The following is a 16,533-nucleotide window of genomic DNA, read 5'->3' as shown; positions in this document are numbered from 1 at the left end:
TCTCTGTCTCTGTCTCTGTCTCTGTCTTTCTCTGTCTCTCTGTCTGCCTGTCTCTCTGTGTCTCTCTGTCTCTGTCTCTCTGTCTCTCTTTCTCTCTCTCCCTCTCCCTCTCTGTCTCTCTCCCTTGTGTTCCAGTCCTACATCACCAAATGCCTATTGGACATCTTGAATTGGCACCCTGTAGACATCTCAAATTCAACTTGTCCCAAACAGAACTCATCAAAGTCTTCAAAAACAACAACAATAATTTCCCCTCTTTCCAATTTTTTATTTCTGTCAAAGGACACCATGTCCTATCAGTTACCCAGGCTTGCTACTTCATTGTCATTCTCACCACCCCACTCATACCCACCCCCACATCCAACCTGTTGTCAAATTTTGTTATTTCTACCTACACAACATCTTTCCCATATACCTCCTTCTGTCCATTCATGTAGCCCTTGTGTAGGGCTGCATCACCTCGCAGTTGGATAATTCCAGTAGTCTTCTGGTTGACCTACCTGCCTCGTTGCCCCTTTTTCCACTCAGTTACCAAAGTAACCTTCCTAAAACACAGGTCTGGCCACATCAGGCCCCTACTCACTAAAATCCATTGGATTCTTATCACTTCTAGGATCAAAAAGAAAGTCCTCTGTTTGGCATTTAAAACCTTTCACAATGTTATCCCTTTCTACTTTTCCAGCCTTCTTATACTTTACTTCCTTCTCTAGGATCCAGCTACTTAGTACTCATCACATGTAAGATTTCACCTCCTGATTCTGTCCGTCTTATACTGGCTGTGCCCCATGCTTGGAATATTCTTCTTCCTTACCTCCCCCTGGTGTCTTCCTTCAAGATTTGATTCAAATCCTATCTTTTTAGGAGTTGTTTACCAATTCCCCTCATTTTATCCATTCCCTTCCCTCTAAGATTTCCTCCATTTATATTGCATATATCTTGTATGCACTTAGTTATATACATTCTGTCTCTCCCATTAGACTGGGAGCTCCTTGAGGGCAGCTTCCAAGCTTTCACCTTTCTTTGTCTCCCCAGAACCCAGAAGAGTGCCTGGAATGTTATAAATACTAAATAAACATTTGTTGATTGATTGATCTATGCAAGTACAGTGATCTCCATTTTGTAGACAAGAGAACTAAGAGTTAGAGAGGCACATGACCAGCCTATGGTCATCCATCGTCTAGTGAATGGCAAGTCTGGAAGCCAAACTCAGAATGTCTAATTCCAATGCCAGCTTTCTTTTCACTATGCCATAAAGCCTTAGCTTTCTCAGCCAGAACAAGATCAGGACTTCAATCTCCCTCACCCGCATTAGAATGAGTCACTTTAGGGGAGGGACTAGAAGTGTGGGAGAACAGGAAGAAGAGATGGGAGACCTGTCTTCTGGCTCCTGTTTTCCACTTGTTGTGTGATCTTTGGCAAGTTCCTTGACTCATCTAAGCCTTAGTTTTTCCACTTATGTAAAGACATGGCTGGATTCATTGATCTCTAACTTTACTTCCAGATCAAAAACTTGATACTGACCCATTCCATGGGCTTAGATTTTTGTCATTTGCAGGGTATTGTGACTTGAGAAATAACTTGCTGGAATAGCCTCAAAGTTCACATGACTAATCCCCCAAGTGTTTAGATAGGGTTTTTTTTATTTTTATTCATTTTTAACTTAAAGACAAAAAGAAGAGTCCATGTACACAGCACCACATAAAGAGAGGATTCAATATGTAACCATAAATTTCCATTTCAGACTGTTCACTTTTTTTAACTATGGAATTTAGAAATATTATCTCATTTGGTCCTCATAACTCCTGGAAGTAAGTACTATTATTACATCCACTTTACATTTGAGGAAACTGAAACATAGGTTAAATGATTTGCAAAGGGTTATTACCCAGAAAATAAGTGTCTTGAATTCAAGTCTTCCTGACTCCAGGCCCACTGATCTTCTGCTCCATCTAGTTTCTTCTACGGAGAATAATAATAGTACCTATCTCAGTTTGTCATTAGTACCTATTTTCCGGCACTCTGGAAATCCGTAGGTGCTACATAAATGCTGGATATTATTAGCTATTATGGTTTCCACACCCCTCCCCATCCTTGTCAACCTTCTTCAGCCACGTTCTAGTTTGTCATTGTTCCCCTTAAAAAGAAGCATAACTAAAATTGAACAAAGTAATATGGAACAAGGGAAAATGTCCTGGGTTTCAGTTTTATTGCTAATATCAAATGATCTTGAAAAATATTATTTATGAATTCCATTGCCAACCAAGAAGTACCATGACTAAGCACCATGACTATGACTTCAGATACAATGTCTGGCAAAAGATGTTCCACTTGCAAGGCTTTTACTGTTGTTGTTTTTGTTGTTTGTTGTTGTTTTTGCTAAGACTTGATTTTTCACAGATGGAGGAAATTCCCAACTGTGCAACATTTTCTGGCAGAACAGTTCACTAATTCATCTTCAATTTGTAGTCTAAGAGAATTATTGGGGTACTGAATATGACTTGTCCAGCAGCCCATAACCAACATGTATCTATCTCAAGAGGGATTTGAACCTCCAGATCTTCCTAAATCTAAGGTCAGTTCCTCCCTCCTCTAGACAACACTGCCTCATTTTGAGACCTTATTGAAAATAGTAATGCCTAATATGTATGTGTGTGCATATGTACCTGAAAGTACTTTCCTTGTGAAAAACCTGTTAAAGAGAAAAGTTCAGTTTTCTCATAAGAAAGGGACTTCAAAGTCTATTTAATTACATTTGACATTTCTATACTTAAAATTGAAGACAACTTGGGTGGCTAGGTGGCGCAGTGAATAGAGCACCAGCCCTGGAATCAGGAGGACCTGAGTTCAAATCCAGCCTCATATACTTAGCACTTACTAGCCTCGTGATTTTGGGCAAGTCACTTAACCCCAATTGCTCTACCTTCCCCCCTTCAAAAAGCAAAAATAAAAATTGAAGGCAACTTTTTTTACTGAAAACCCCAGCTCATCCATTATATTGCAGCCCTGAAGAGGCTATTAATTAATTTCCATCCTACCTAGAGGCCCAGAGGAAATGTTAGTCTCCCCCTCTGACCACCCATGCTGCTAGCTGCCCTGTGTGCTTTCATTTGTCCCTTCATGTTTGGGTTTGGAAGTAGAGTATCTAAGCTGGAAGTTTTGATTTCCTAACCAGATTTTTAAAAAAAAGCTAAATCAAGCATCTTTTAGACCATTTCTCTAAAGAAGTTAAAGATAAAGTGAGCCTTTGCCTGGTTCTAAACAACCCCAACAGGTTAGCCAGCCTGCCTCAATCTGGCAGGCAGAGAACTCTTCTGCCTCTAGCAAATTGGCCTTGGCTTTGATCTGCAGTGCTGATGACACTGTATTCTTTGGCTACTCCAAAGCACACTGCCAATTAGAGCCAAATGTATCAGACCTACCCTGTAACGGTTGTGATGTGGCCAAGCTCATGTTCATGGCTCTGGCTGATTGATTGCCTACAAGGGCTGTTTATCTAGAAATGGAGCAGTCATCTTTCAAGATGGAAAGCTGCAAGGGCAAAAAGGTCTAAGGCTCCCCTGAATACTTTTTATTCTGCATTAGGGGGAGAGGGAGAAAAGGCAGTTTTCTTATTTAAGGTCAGACAGTATCAGAATATTGAGGAATGGTCATTGATTCATGGGAACACGGGGACACTTTCTAGCTGGGACAAAGGCAGGAGAAAGGACTGGGTGAATAATTAGCGCATGAACTCTAGTAGCCTGACAAAAACACTCTTGAATATTCCTACTGTTTCACAGTGGGCAATGTGATGGGCTCTTTTAGACAACTGACTTTTCTTTAGGGCATGGTAAGCTAAAATGGGAAAGGAAGAGCTATGGGTCTAAATTTTCCAATTTCAGCCTTTTCATTCGTTCATCAACATGGGTTAAGGATGCTGTCACACCCCACCCTACCCCCAAATCTACTATGTTTTGCTACTTTCCTAGAATCCAATCATTCTTCCAAAAACTAAATTCTGTGTGAGGAGGAAATAGAGGAGAAAAAAAACTTCTTTTTTTGTGAATGACTCACAATGGCTGCTGTTAAATGTATTCTTATTGGGAGGGATAAAGAAAGTAAGCATTTTTTTTAAACAGCTACTATGAGCCAGGTGCTATACTAAACACTTTACAAATATTTTATCTCATTTGAGCCTCCCAACAACCTTGAGGAGGTGGGTGATATTAGATCTCCACTTTTACAGTTGAGGAAACTGAGGCAGGCAGAAGTTGAGTGCCTTAGCACAATGTCACACAGCTAGTAAATGACTGAAGTCATATTTGAACTCAGAGCTTCCAGCCTTCAGGCATGGTATGGTACTTTATCCCTAGCACCATCTTGCTGCCAGCTGAAGCCTTTGCCAGTCATCCTGGGAAACCTAGGCTGAACTGACCATAGTAGCACCTGAAATTTATTTGGGCGATCAACTAACTGGAAATGTGCTGTTTAGTCATTTTTTTAGTTGTGTCCAACTCTTCATGACCTGTTTTGGGGTCTTCTTAACAAAGATGCTGGAATGGTTTGCCATTTCCTTTTCCAACTCATTTTACAGATGAGGAAATTGAGGCAGATGGAGGTTAAGTGACTTGCCCAGGGTCACACAGTAAGTGTCTGAGGCCAGATTTGAACTCAGGTCTTCCTTACTCCAGACCTGGCACTCTATCCACTGTGCCACCTAATACCATATGAATTTATTAAACCAACTTCTTATCCTTTTGAATTTTCTCCCTCTTCTGGCCCCTCCAGTGTTTTATGCTTTTTTCTCTGAGATTTCCTATGGAAAAAAAGCTAGCAATTATGGTTTTAAAAAGGTCAAGTGCAGGCATACCTGTAGCCTGGCATGGTCCCATATCAGCTTATCTCTTAAGGGTCTTTCTGGCACAGTAACTCTAAAAAGTGCCTACACCATACAAGGAGTGCCTTGTGACAATGACCTCACTTCCATAGTCAGGCATTCTCAGCCCAGGTTGCCTGGACTTGAGTATAATTTATGTTATTGAGTCTAAGATTCCAGCTTGTGAATGCACTGAAAAACAACCAGTCCCAGATACCATAGTCAGGTCTGAGGCGATTACTTAGTTCTTTGATGTCTCGCTAAGGCAAGCCAGGGCATGACTGGAGAGAAGACTTGTCTGGCTTCATCATGGGACAAGTGCCATCTGTGACGGGATATTCATTTGAGTCTCTGGAATGTTTGTTTCGGTTTGACTGGCTTTCCAACCTCCTATCTCACAGCAAAAGGTTGGAACCACCTAGAGGTCCCTGCTCACAGGGTTAGTAGCTGCTGGCAAGATTCAGTGAAACCTGAATCTCAGAAGCATTGGACGAGTGGCTGTATCCGACTTAAAATCCAAATCTACTCCCCCTGCACACACACCTGGGCCCAAAATTCCTATGAAGAATTCCCCAGTCATCATCATTACCCTCCTCTTTCTCCTTTACTCCTCACAGCCAATCTGTCATCCAATCCTGTCCATTCTACTTCCAAAACCTCTCTCTTATATGCCCCCTTCCCTCCTCTGACAGTGTCACCACCCTGGTCTAGGTCCTCATCACTTCTGGCCTGGACTGTTAAATAGCCTGCAGGTTGGTCTGCCTACAGGAAGCCTATCCCCATTCCAGTCCATTTTCCACTCAGCTGTCAAATTGATCTTCCTAAAGTGAAGGTCTGTTCATGACACCTCCCTCCTCAATAAAGGTCATTGGTTCCCTACCATCTCCAAGATCAAACATAAAATCCTCTATTTGGCTTTCAAAACCTTTTATAATCTGGCCCCCTCCTACCTTTCCAGTCTTCTTAAACCATACTCTCCCCAGTCCTATGCATTCCAATGACACAGGCCTCCTTACTGTTTCTCACATGAGACACTACTTCTCCCAACTCTTGGCCTGTCCCTCCAGGCAGGAATTTTCTCCCTCCTCATATCCTTCTCCTGTCCTCCCTGACTTCCATCAAGTCCCAGCTAAAACCTGACCTCTTGCAGGGTCCCTTTCCTGATTCCCCATTAATTCTAGCATTTTCCCTCTGTTGATTATCCCCAATTTATTGTATATACAAAACATTCCAAAAATCCTAGTGCAGTTTTATGCTATTAAGCTCTCAAATAAAACATGTTAGGATGAAAACTGCACTGAGACTTTTAGGATCCCTTGTGTATCTTGTTGTACACAGTTGTTTGCACGTTGTCTACCTCCATTAGATTATGAAGTCCTTGAGCAGGACTGTTTTTTGCCTTTTTTGCATCTCCAGTGTTCAGCACAGTGCCTGGTGAATAACAAACAGGGGCTTAACAAATGCTGGTTGACTAACTGATGAACTGATTCAGAGATCCTGAAGAGTGGGCAAGGAAGTGATTTTATTTAGTAAATAAAAAGATAGGAAACTGAGACACTAGAGACCACAAAAATCACACAATAAGACAACAGTAAAGTGCAGACTAGTGTCTTCCCCCACCCCCACCCCCCCATCCCCACTCCCTTCTGGACTGAACCCTCTACAAGTAGAGTTCTACTTTCTGATCATGGGAATACATTATTTTTCCCCTTTGCTCAAGGAAGGCTACACCTTTTCAGTAACAGCTTTGCTACTGATACAGTCAGAGAAAATAATCCTTCTCTCCACATTCCCACCCTATCGTGTCCCAATTTTTCAAGCTAGAATGTCTTCAATTACTTTAGCCTTGACAATGGCCCTTGTCATTGGTGCTTCAAGTAAATGAACTGCCATGGCTCAGATCAAGCATAATGCGTCCAGAAAAGGACTTCTCAGCTGAGAGTCATAGAATGCTGTAAGCTGAAATGGGCTGTAGCATTCAGCTAGCAGGTACCAAAAAAAATGGTTCCCTTTGCATTAATACATCATCGGGGATGGGGGGAGGGAACACAAAAACCAACTGAAACCTTGTTCTTGGGCTCAAATGAAATCAAGCCTAGGTCTTAATGACAATTAGTCAGTAGACCTAATTTTGTTCTCATTATTGTTTAGTCGTGTGCAACTCTTTGTGACCCTTGACAAAGATTCTGTAGTGGTTTGCTATTTTCTTCTCCAGTTCATTTAACAGAGGAGAAAACTAAGGCAAACAAGGTTAAGAGACTTGACCAGGGTTACATAACCAGTGTCTGAGGCTAGATTTGAACTCAGGAAAGTTAGTCTTCTGGATTCAAGGTCTGGCACGCTCTCCACTGCGCCATCTACCTGCCCAGTGTATCTAAAACAAATTTTAAACAACATATATTTTCTTCTTCCTTCAGTTTACTGATTTTTTAAGTAAACTTCTTTTTGTAAGGAAATCTCAGGTGAATTTGCTACAAGCTCATATTTGGATTAGCTAAATTATAACACTATCTAGTTGTACATGATAACAATAACAACAACCAGTATGTTTATTACCTTATGGTTTGTAAAGTGCTTTATATATTATGATCCTCACAATAACTCTGCAGTGTAAGTACTATTATTGCACCCATTTTTACAGATGAGAACACTGAGGTAGACACAGGTTTAGTGACTTGCCCAAGGTCACAAAGCTAGTAAGTACCTGAAGGAGAAATTGGACTCAGGTGTTTCTGACACCAAGGCATCTAATGCCTGACTAAGTGATGGGAATGGGGAGGACAAGGAAGGTGGTCCATGGTTGTATTAGTTATAATGTTTGTGGGCGCTACTATTTGTGGAAAGCTAGGCAAAGGTAATTTCATTTATGCTACTCTTCGGAAATTTAAAATTGTAGCACATGCAAAAGCTGGCAGAATGGATGTTTCTGGGCAGCCAGGAGACAGTATGAGGGCCCTGAGGAGGATAAGAAGTATGCCAAGATAGCAGAAAAGAGCAGAACTTGAAGACATTTGTCTGCTTTACAATCTTCCCTTCAGGTGAGTCTGACATTCCGTCATAGGCTTCAGGGAATCAAAATAAACTGCCCTTCCCCAAAATAACAGACTCACTGAGATGAGAATATAATTAATGCCCTCAGGAAGGCAAGATACATTTGACCTTTAATTCCCACTTTTTTATCTAAAGTTGTTAAAGACAGGCTTTCAAGGATCTTAACTGAAGATGTAGATTAAGTATTTGCTTCAGGGATGATTTTACATGAAAGAAAAAGAATGTGTGGCCAAGTTCCCATTGCCACCAACAATGAACTAACTAGATAGAAGAGAAGACTGGAAGGCTTTGCCTCAGACCTAGAATGCCATGGGCACTGAGCCCAGTTGAGATACATGAGCCTTTAAGAGGAAGCTCCCCAGAAATACTTGCTAACCACTTCAAGGGCCACCCATCTAACCACAAGTGCTACTCACCCTCCCTAGGTTTGTTCTGGATCAGGAGACTTGGAATTCAAAGGGAGACTGAGTTCTTCACAGGCAATTCATAAAAGTTAAAGTCCAGGCTGATCCCCGAGCACAATAAGTTTTCTACTCTTTTTTTTTTAAGAATAAAAAGGGGTATTCATGAATAGATGTGAAATTTGGCCACAATATAACATGCTTCCTTTCTCATCATCCATAGACTGCTATTCAACTGCAACAGGCAGAGTTTAAACAGCTTAATGAAACAATAAGGCCAACTGATCCTGCCATTTTCTAGTTAGAATGAAGTATATAATCAGGACATTACAGAATGTCACTTTCAAAGGAGCTAGAGTTGAAAAAAAAATTTTTTTTATTTCAAAACATGCAAGATAAAAGTATGGTTTGAAGAGTACAACTGTTTATACTAGTAGGGGAATCTAGCTGCCAAATAGAGAAATAAGTCCACTTGATTATGTGGGACATAGGGACATCCTTTCCAAAAAATAAAAAAGTGTTATTGCCCATCAGGACAGCTAGGTGGCACAGTAGATAGAGCATAGACCTGGAATCAAGAAGATCCGAGTTCAAATGTGACCTCAGACACTTTCTAGTTGTGTCACCCTGACAGAGTTCCTTAACCCATGTTTGCCTCAGTTCTTCATCTGTAAAATGGGGATACACTGGGGAAGGAAATGGCAAACCACTCCAGTGCCTTTGCCAAGAAAACCTCACGAACAAAAGTCCATGGTGCCACACAGAATCAAATATGACCGAACAATAACAACATGGTTATGTTAGCTTCCCAGTACCTTGGGTCCCATACTCTACTTGCCACCATTATCCAGAATAGATGAGGAAAACTCTAGGGCACCTCATATTCAAAATTTTCCTGAGAGGGTTTGGAAACATTATAGAATGAAAATAAGAAATTCCTATGGATATGTTTAGTGCAGCTAGGTGGTGAAGTGAATAGGATGCTGGGTTTGCTGTCAAGAAGCTTCATCTCCCTGAGTTCAAATCTGACCTCAGAGACTTACTAATTGTGTGACTCTGGACAAGTCACTTCACCCTGTTTGCCTTAATTTCCTCATCTATAAAATGAGCTGGAAAAGGAAATAGCAAACCACTTTAGTATCTTTACCAAGAAAATCTAAAATGAAGTCACAAATTATCAAACATGACTGAAACAACTTAATAATAACAACAAATGGATATGTTCAGGGAAGTTGACAGTTTTCTGGTTTATAAATAATAGTAGTTTTTTTTTAAAAGCCAAAATCTAAGAGGCCTGAAATGAAATGAATATGACTTTGCCTTAATGTGTTCAAGATGATTAATCAAGTGATATAATTCATCACCATGGGCAGCTAGGTGGCACAGTGGATAGAGAACTATTCCTGAAATCAGGAAGACCTGAATTCAAATCTGGCTTCAGACACTTACTAACTGTGTGACCCTGGGCAAGTCACTTAACCCCAGTTGCTTCAGGGGAAAAAAACTGAGAATCCAAAATGAGAATCAGTTCACCAAACAGTTCCCAATGTGTGTTTTCTGGCAGTGGTTCCTATATTTATGATGTCTTTACAAACTTAAAGTGTTGTATGCAATATCAATCATAGTTAGTTTCTGTTTTCTTTGCTTAGTTTTTTTTTCTTTTTAATCTACGAGGGGTGGAATTGTATATCACAAAATGTTGTAAAAATAAAAGACATCAATCAAACTTATAGAAAAAATCACACGAATTATGAATAAAAAGGTAGTTGTACTAAAGATGCTCATGCTGACTTTGTGTAGGTATCACTGAAAATGTATAGGATGGAATCAATGGCTGAAATATAGCTGTAGAGTATTCTATCTTATTTAAAAACAGGAGAATGTGTAAAAAAGGGAAAGAGAAATAACATTGTATGTTAAGAAGATCTTCTCATGTCAATAAATTCTGGAACCACAGCAAAAAAAAAACCTGAAGAAACTCAAGAACAGACTGAAATACAAACAAAAGCATCATTTATTTGTACTGAAGACCACCTGAACAGAAAGAGGAAAGAGGGTGAGTTAGGGAAACAGACCATAGGCCTGGCACAAAGGCATAGTATAAGAATGACAGGGGACTTCTATCACCTGCTACTCTACTAGAGTCAATGATAAAATGATGAATAATTCAGAAAGATCTGAGTTCAAATCGAGCCTCAGATAATAACTAGCTGTGCGACCCTGGAGAAATCACTAAACCTCCCTCAGGCTCAGTCTCCTCATCTATAAAATGGAAAAATAATAGCACTTACCTCATTATTAGGATAAAATGAAACAATATTTGTAAAGATCTTGGTAAACTTTAAAGCACTATATAAATGCTAACTATTAATTACTGTCTCTGACATCAATCTTGAACTTGTTGTTTTTGAGTTGTTTTTCAGCCATGTTCAACTCCATGATCCCATTTGGGGTTTTCTTGGCAAAGATTCTGGAGCAGTCTGCTATGTCCTTCTCCAGCTCTTTTTACAGATGAGGAAACTGAGGCAAACAGGGTAAAGTGACTTGCCCAAAGTCACATGGCTGGTAAGTGTCTAAGGCCAAATTTTAACTCAGGGAGATGAGTCTTCCCTACTCAATGCCTGGTGCTCTATCCACTGCACCATCTAGCTGCCCTAAATCTTGAGTGCTGTGTTCAATTCTGAATATCATACTTTGGGAAAGACATAAGATAGAAGTACTTCAGGAGGAAGGCAACCAGAATGGTGAGATAACTGGAGACCATGCCATGTATAAATATTTATTGAATGAGTTGGGGATGTTTGACTTGGAAAAGGGAAGACTTAACTGTCTTCAAGTATTTGTGATTCAAGATATAATATGGGGAAAATGATTTAGACATGCTCGGCTTGGCTCCCACACTTGTTTTTATTGGCTCCAATAGTAAATGTTAGACATTTCAGAGAAGTAGATCTAGGCTCAATATAAAGAAAAGCAACCAAAGATATTCAAAAGTTTAATGGACCTACTTTGAGAAATGGTGGGTTCCCCCTACCTGGAAGTCTTCAAGCAGAGTGTATATGACTACTTATTGGTCATGCAGTCTCCCCTCCAGAGGAGTTTTGAACTAGACTGAATGATTTCCAAGATCCTTCTTTTGGTGACCCTTTGAATCAAAAACTTCAAACAATAAGAGAAAAAAACTCATAAAAAATAAAATATTCCCTTTAGGCAACATCTTCATGCACCTGACAAGCTTGGCATTCTCAAAGCTCTATTTATATTTGTAAAACCAAGGGTAAAAATTGCTTTTTAGAAATTACTTTTATATTGGGGCAGCTAGGTGGCACAGTGAGTAAAGCACTGGCCCCAGAGTCAGGAGGACCTGAGTTCAGTTCCGGCCTCAGACACTTAACACCCACACACAAAAAAACTAGCCATGTAACCTTGGGCAAGTTACTTAACCCCAACTGCCCTCTAAAAGGCAAAAAAAAAATTACATTTATACCACATAGTTGTTTTAATTCTTATTTTTAATTTACGAAATAAAACAAGTATTTCTATAACCAGTAGAATAATAAAAAGATGATTGCACATGAAACTACAAATCTATTATGTATAACTTTCTACTCCTTTTAAATTTATAATAAAGTTATCCTGTAATTTTTTAAATTAAAAACCTGATTAACAAAAAAAGGCCACTACCACACATCGTAAAATCCAGTTGTCCCATTGATTCTAACTTTATTAGGCCTCTTGAATCCCTTTTCCTAATTTCCATTTCAACTGTAGACAAAGCCCTTATAGCCTCCTGCATGTAATATTTGAACAATTTTCTAACTGGCCACCCTGCCTCAAGTCTCTCCCTAGTCTAATCTATCTCTGTCAGCTTAAATTTCCCAGAAGAGTTTTCCCATTTTTCACCTCTCTACTCAAAAATCTCTAGTGACTTTCCATTCTCAAAAGAACAAAGTGAAAATTATTTAGATTGGTATCCAAGACCCTCCATAACCTGTCCCTAACCTATTCCTCTGCCTCCTTCTCCTTTTATCCTCCTACCAAAATTCTGTTCTCCACTCAAATTGTTCTAGTCATCATCTGCAGAGCTCACCATGCACAACTCTGGCTCTTCCCTTTCATTCCCCCTCTCTGTAGTGTCCTCCAATGGTCTGAAATATTGTCATCCTTCTTTCAAGGTCCTATTCAGGCCCTACGTCTTCTATAAAGACTTTGGAGACTGTACCATTAATCTCCCTCTTTCTGTGAAGTCCTCATTAAACATTCTCCAATTTGGTCCCAATGCTTGTTTTAAGTTGACAGTGTAACACTCATTTATACTACTGTTTAAATATTTATTCAGCTGATAGGTCATCCAGCTAATAAGTCTTTATAAATAGAAACAAAGTGCTGCAGAATATATTTTGAGTGGCTGCAAAAAGCCCAGTGCTGGTGGATTCTCTGACCTGTACCACTCATCTGACATTTAGTTGATGCTACTTTGTGTTCTGTCTATTCCCCTACTGCCTATTTATAGAACTTGGAGAGCTTAGCATTAGCTAGTTAGATAAATAGGTCTCACCTGTGTGACAGTCTACATTAAAGTCTCTCAGTCTTGGGCTCATGTTTGAGAGGATCATTTTCTGATAAGTATATCCCACATTCCCATTGTGAAGCTGGGGACCTGTAAAGTTAACTAGAGTCTAGATACTCAGCTATTACTGGGCTAAGCTTGGATTCAGTAACTACTTTCATTTGGAAAATAAAAGGAAACAAAATAAACATTTTAGGACCTCAGTAATCCATATGAGTATATTTTACTCTCTACTTTTCTACAAAATCTAGATGAAAGCTTCCAAACTGAAAACTGGAGAAGATCCAAACAGCGCAATGTCCTGTGAACTCTGCTTGCTCAGCCCCCTAAGACTTCATTGCAAGGCTACTTGTCTTACTCAACCTTCAGCTTCAGTTCTGCTCTGCTGAATGAATCGGAAGAACCTTTTTTCCCCTCCTTTTTCTTTTTCTTCCTCATCATAATGATACCCTCTCACATCTGGCAGAGCAACTTTCAGAAATTAAAAGTCCTGGCCTTCCATTATTAGGCATGACTCTAGTTCTGGTACTTAAAGCAAATGCAGTTCTATTCTATTACCTTATGGGAAAGTCTAGGCATATCCTCATCTAAGGATAAACAGAGAGAAAGAGAGAGACAGAGAGAAAGATACATGCATATTTACACATATATATTCATAAATATATTGCATATATACATATGTATGTGAATATATGTAAATATATGCATATACATATTGTGTGTATACACTCATGCAATAGCTATATTCTCTTCCTTTCCATATTTCGACCCTTCAGTGAACCAGTTCAATGCGATACTCTCCTCTTTTCTTGAGCACCTGACTCTCATTGCACCCTGCCAAGCCTCAGCCTTGGATGATTCCCACCATCTGCCACCTTCACTTCTACATATATGCTGATCAATATAAGTAGATAAAATCACACAACTATTCTAAGTCCACTACAAAATTTATATTATACAATCCCAATGGGGCCTTCATTGACACTAGACAATCCTTTTACACCTTTCTTATGAACTCATTATCCTACTCACCACAGTGGTCTTCCAAACTTTTTCATCTCTTCTCAGACCTCCCTTGGCTCTCCCTCTCTCCATCCTCTCAGCTGAAAACCTCACCTTATAATTTACAGAAAGAATTGGTTCCATTGACCGAGAGTTCTTTCTTCTCCCCTCCTCCTCATCTAACATCACCAAGACCCCTTCTGCCACTATCTTCTCCTCCATCTCTGTCTCACATTTTGAGATGGGCCTTTCTCCTTGCAAAGGCAAACCCCACTATATCCACAAGTGATCCCATTCCACTCCATCTTCTCCAACAGATTGTCCTTCCTCTGTCATTCCCACTCTTGCTTATCTTCAGTCTGTTACAGTCCACTGACAACTGCCTACTCACCTACAAACATGTCCATGTCTCCCTCCACCCTCAAAAAACCCTCACTCGATTCATTCCTCCCTGCTATCATCCCATAGGTCTCCTCCCTTTTGTGTCTAAACTCCTTGAGAAAGCTCTTTAATAGGCACCTCCATTATCTTTCCTCTCATTCTCTTCTTAACTCTCTACAGTCTGGCTTCTGATCTCATCATTCAACTATAACTGTTCTCTCCAAAGTTACCAATGATATCTTTAAATTGACAAACTGAATGGCCTTTTCACAGTCTTCAGCTTCTTGACCTCTCCACAGCCTTTGACACTTGTTCACCCTCTTTTCCTTGATACTCTCCTCTTTCCAGGTTTTTGGGACTCTATACTGATTCTGCTCCTACCTTTTGGATTCTTCCTTCTCAATATCATTTGTTGCATCTTCAGTCAAGTAAGGCCTGCTAACTGTAGGTGTCCCATAGTACTACATCCTAGACCTTCTTCTATTCTCCCTTTATGTAATTTTACTTCATCAAATGAAACCTCATCAACTCCAATGGGTTCAATGATCATCTGTTACACTGGTGATTCCCAAATCTACTTATCCAGCTCTAATATCTCTGTTGACCTCCAGTCTCACATCTTCAACTGCCTATGGATATCTTGAACTAGATGTTCAGCAGACATATTAAACTCAAGATGTCTGAAACTTTACTCATCTTCTCCCCCCTCACCCAAATCCTCCTTCTTTAAAATTTCCCTGTTACTGTTGTGGGTACCACTATCCTCCAGTCAACTGTGCTTGCAATCTAGGTGTCACCCTTGACTCCTCACTCTTTCACCCTACCCATTCCCATGTTTGATCTGTTGCCAAAGTCAGTTCTGTCTTCATAACACCTCCTACATATTTCCTCTTATCTCCTCTGACTCTGCCTCTGACTCTGCCACCATCCCAATTCAGACGCTCATCATCTCATGATTAGACTATTGCAATAGCCAACTGGTTTTCTTTCCTGCCTCATCTATGCCCTTTCTAATCCATCCTCCATTGAGCTACCAAATGGATCTTCCTAAATCACAGGTATGTCCATGTTCCCCTACTCAATAAACTCCTACAACTTCCTACTACCTGGAAGATCAAATATAAAATTCTCTGACTGGCATTAAAAGCCCTCATAACCTGCCCTCCTACCCCTTTCCAGGGTTCTCATACCTTACACCCTGCCATCTGTTCCTCAAGCAAGGACTGTTCCCTAATACCCCATTTCCTGACTCAGTGAATTTTTACCTGCCATCCCCATGTATGGAATTCTCTCCCTCTTCATCTTTACCTACTGCTTTCCTGGTTTCCTTCAAGTCCCCAATAAAATCCTACCTTCTACAGTCTTTCCCAATATCCCTTATTTCTAGTGTCTTTCTTATGTTAATTATTCCCAATTCATCTTATTTGTAATTTGTTTGTACACAGTTATTTGCGTTATCTCCCTCATTAAGACTGTGAGCTCACCCTTCAACCCTAGACTTTTGTCTTTCTTTGTATACATGGTGCTTAACAGAGGGGATGTCCTTGGCACATAGAAGGAGCTTAATAAATATTTATTGACTAAATACATATATGTGTACACATATGTGTATACATATTCATACATATATAGATATAGACATATATATGTATCTCCTGTCTCTGGGTTACAAGGCTCAAGGGCATCATTCCTCATACCTCATATACCCTAACACAATTCTTTGGACACTTCTCTGCCCAGACCTGTTATTTCAATGGCCTAGGGATTTACAGTGAGGAAAGTCTCTCTCTCTACCAATGTGGATCAGCAACTATTCTGCAATTTCTGATAGCTGCCAGGGGCCCTGGCAAGTACCTAACCAGTGTGTCAGAGGCAGCATTCGAACCAAAGTCTGCACTATTCTGAAATCAGCTCTCTCTATATTCTGCCCTACTGCCTCTTGCTTTACACATAATAGGTTCTTGACGGTAAACATAACACTTTTGTTGTTTGTTGTTATTGCTAAATCCACTTGCAGGTTATGAACGCATATTAAGTAAACAGCACAAAATGATACAGGATTTTGAGGAGATGCTGTCCGGAAATTAGGCCATAACAAATAGTCTCAGCTAGGAAAAATCTTTGTGTTCTTTGCTTTCATCAAAATATAACCCAAAAACTTACTGTAAGCTTTTGTTACTTTGTTTTGTTTATCACATATTTGTGTCACTGTGAGAGACAAGGTACAGTCACAGTGACTCATGTATTACTGTCCCAATGTGAAAAGTCATTTT

Source organism: Petaurus breviceps, unplaced genomic scaffold, assembly GCF_028583685.1.
Source record: "Petaurus breviceps papuanus isolate PSGF00001 unplaced genomic scaffold, PetGlider_PUasm1.0 190, whole genome shotgun sequence".
NCBI lineage: Eukaryota > Metazoa > Chordata > Mammalia > Diprotodontia > Petauridae > Petaurus > Petaurus breviceps.
Note: the sequence above shows the minus strand (reverse complement) of the source record.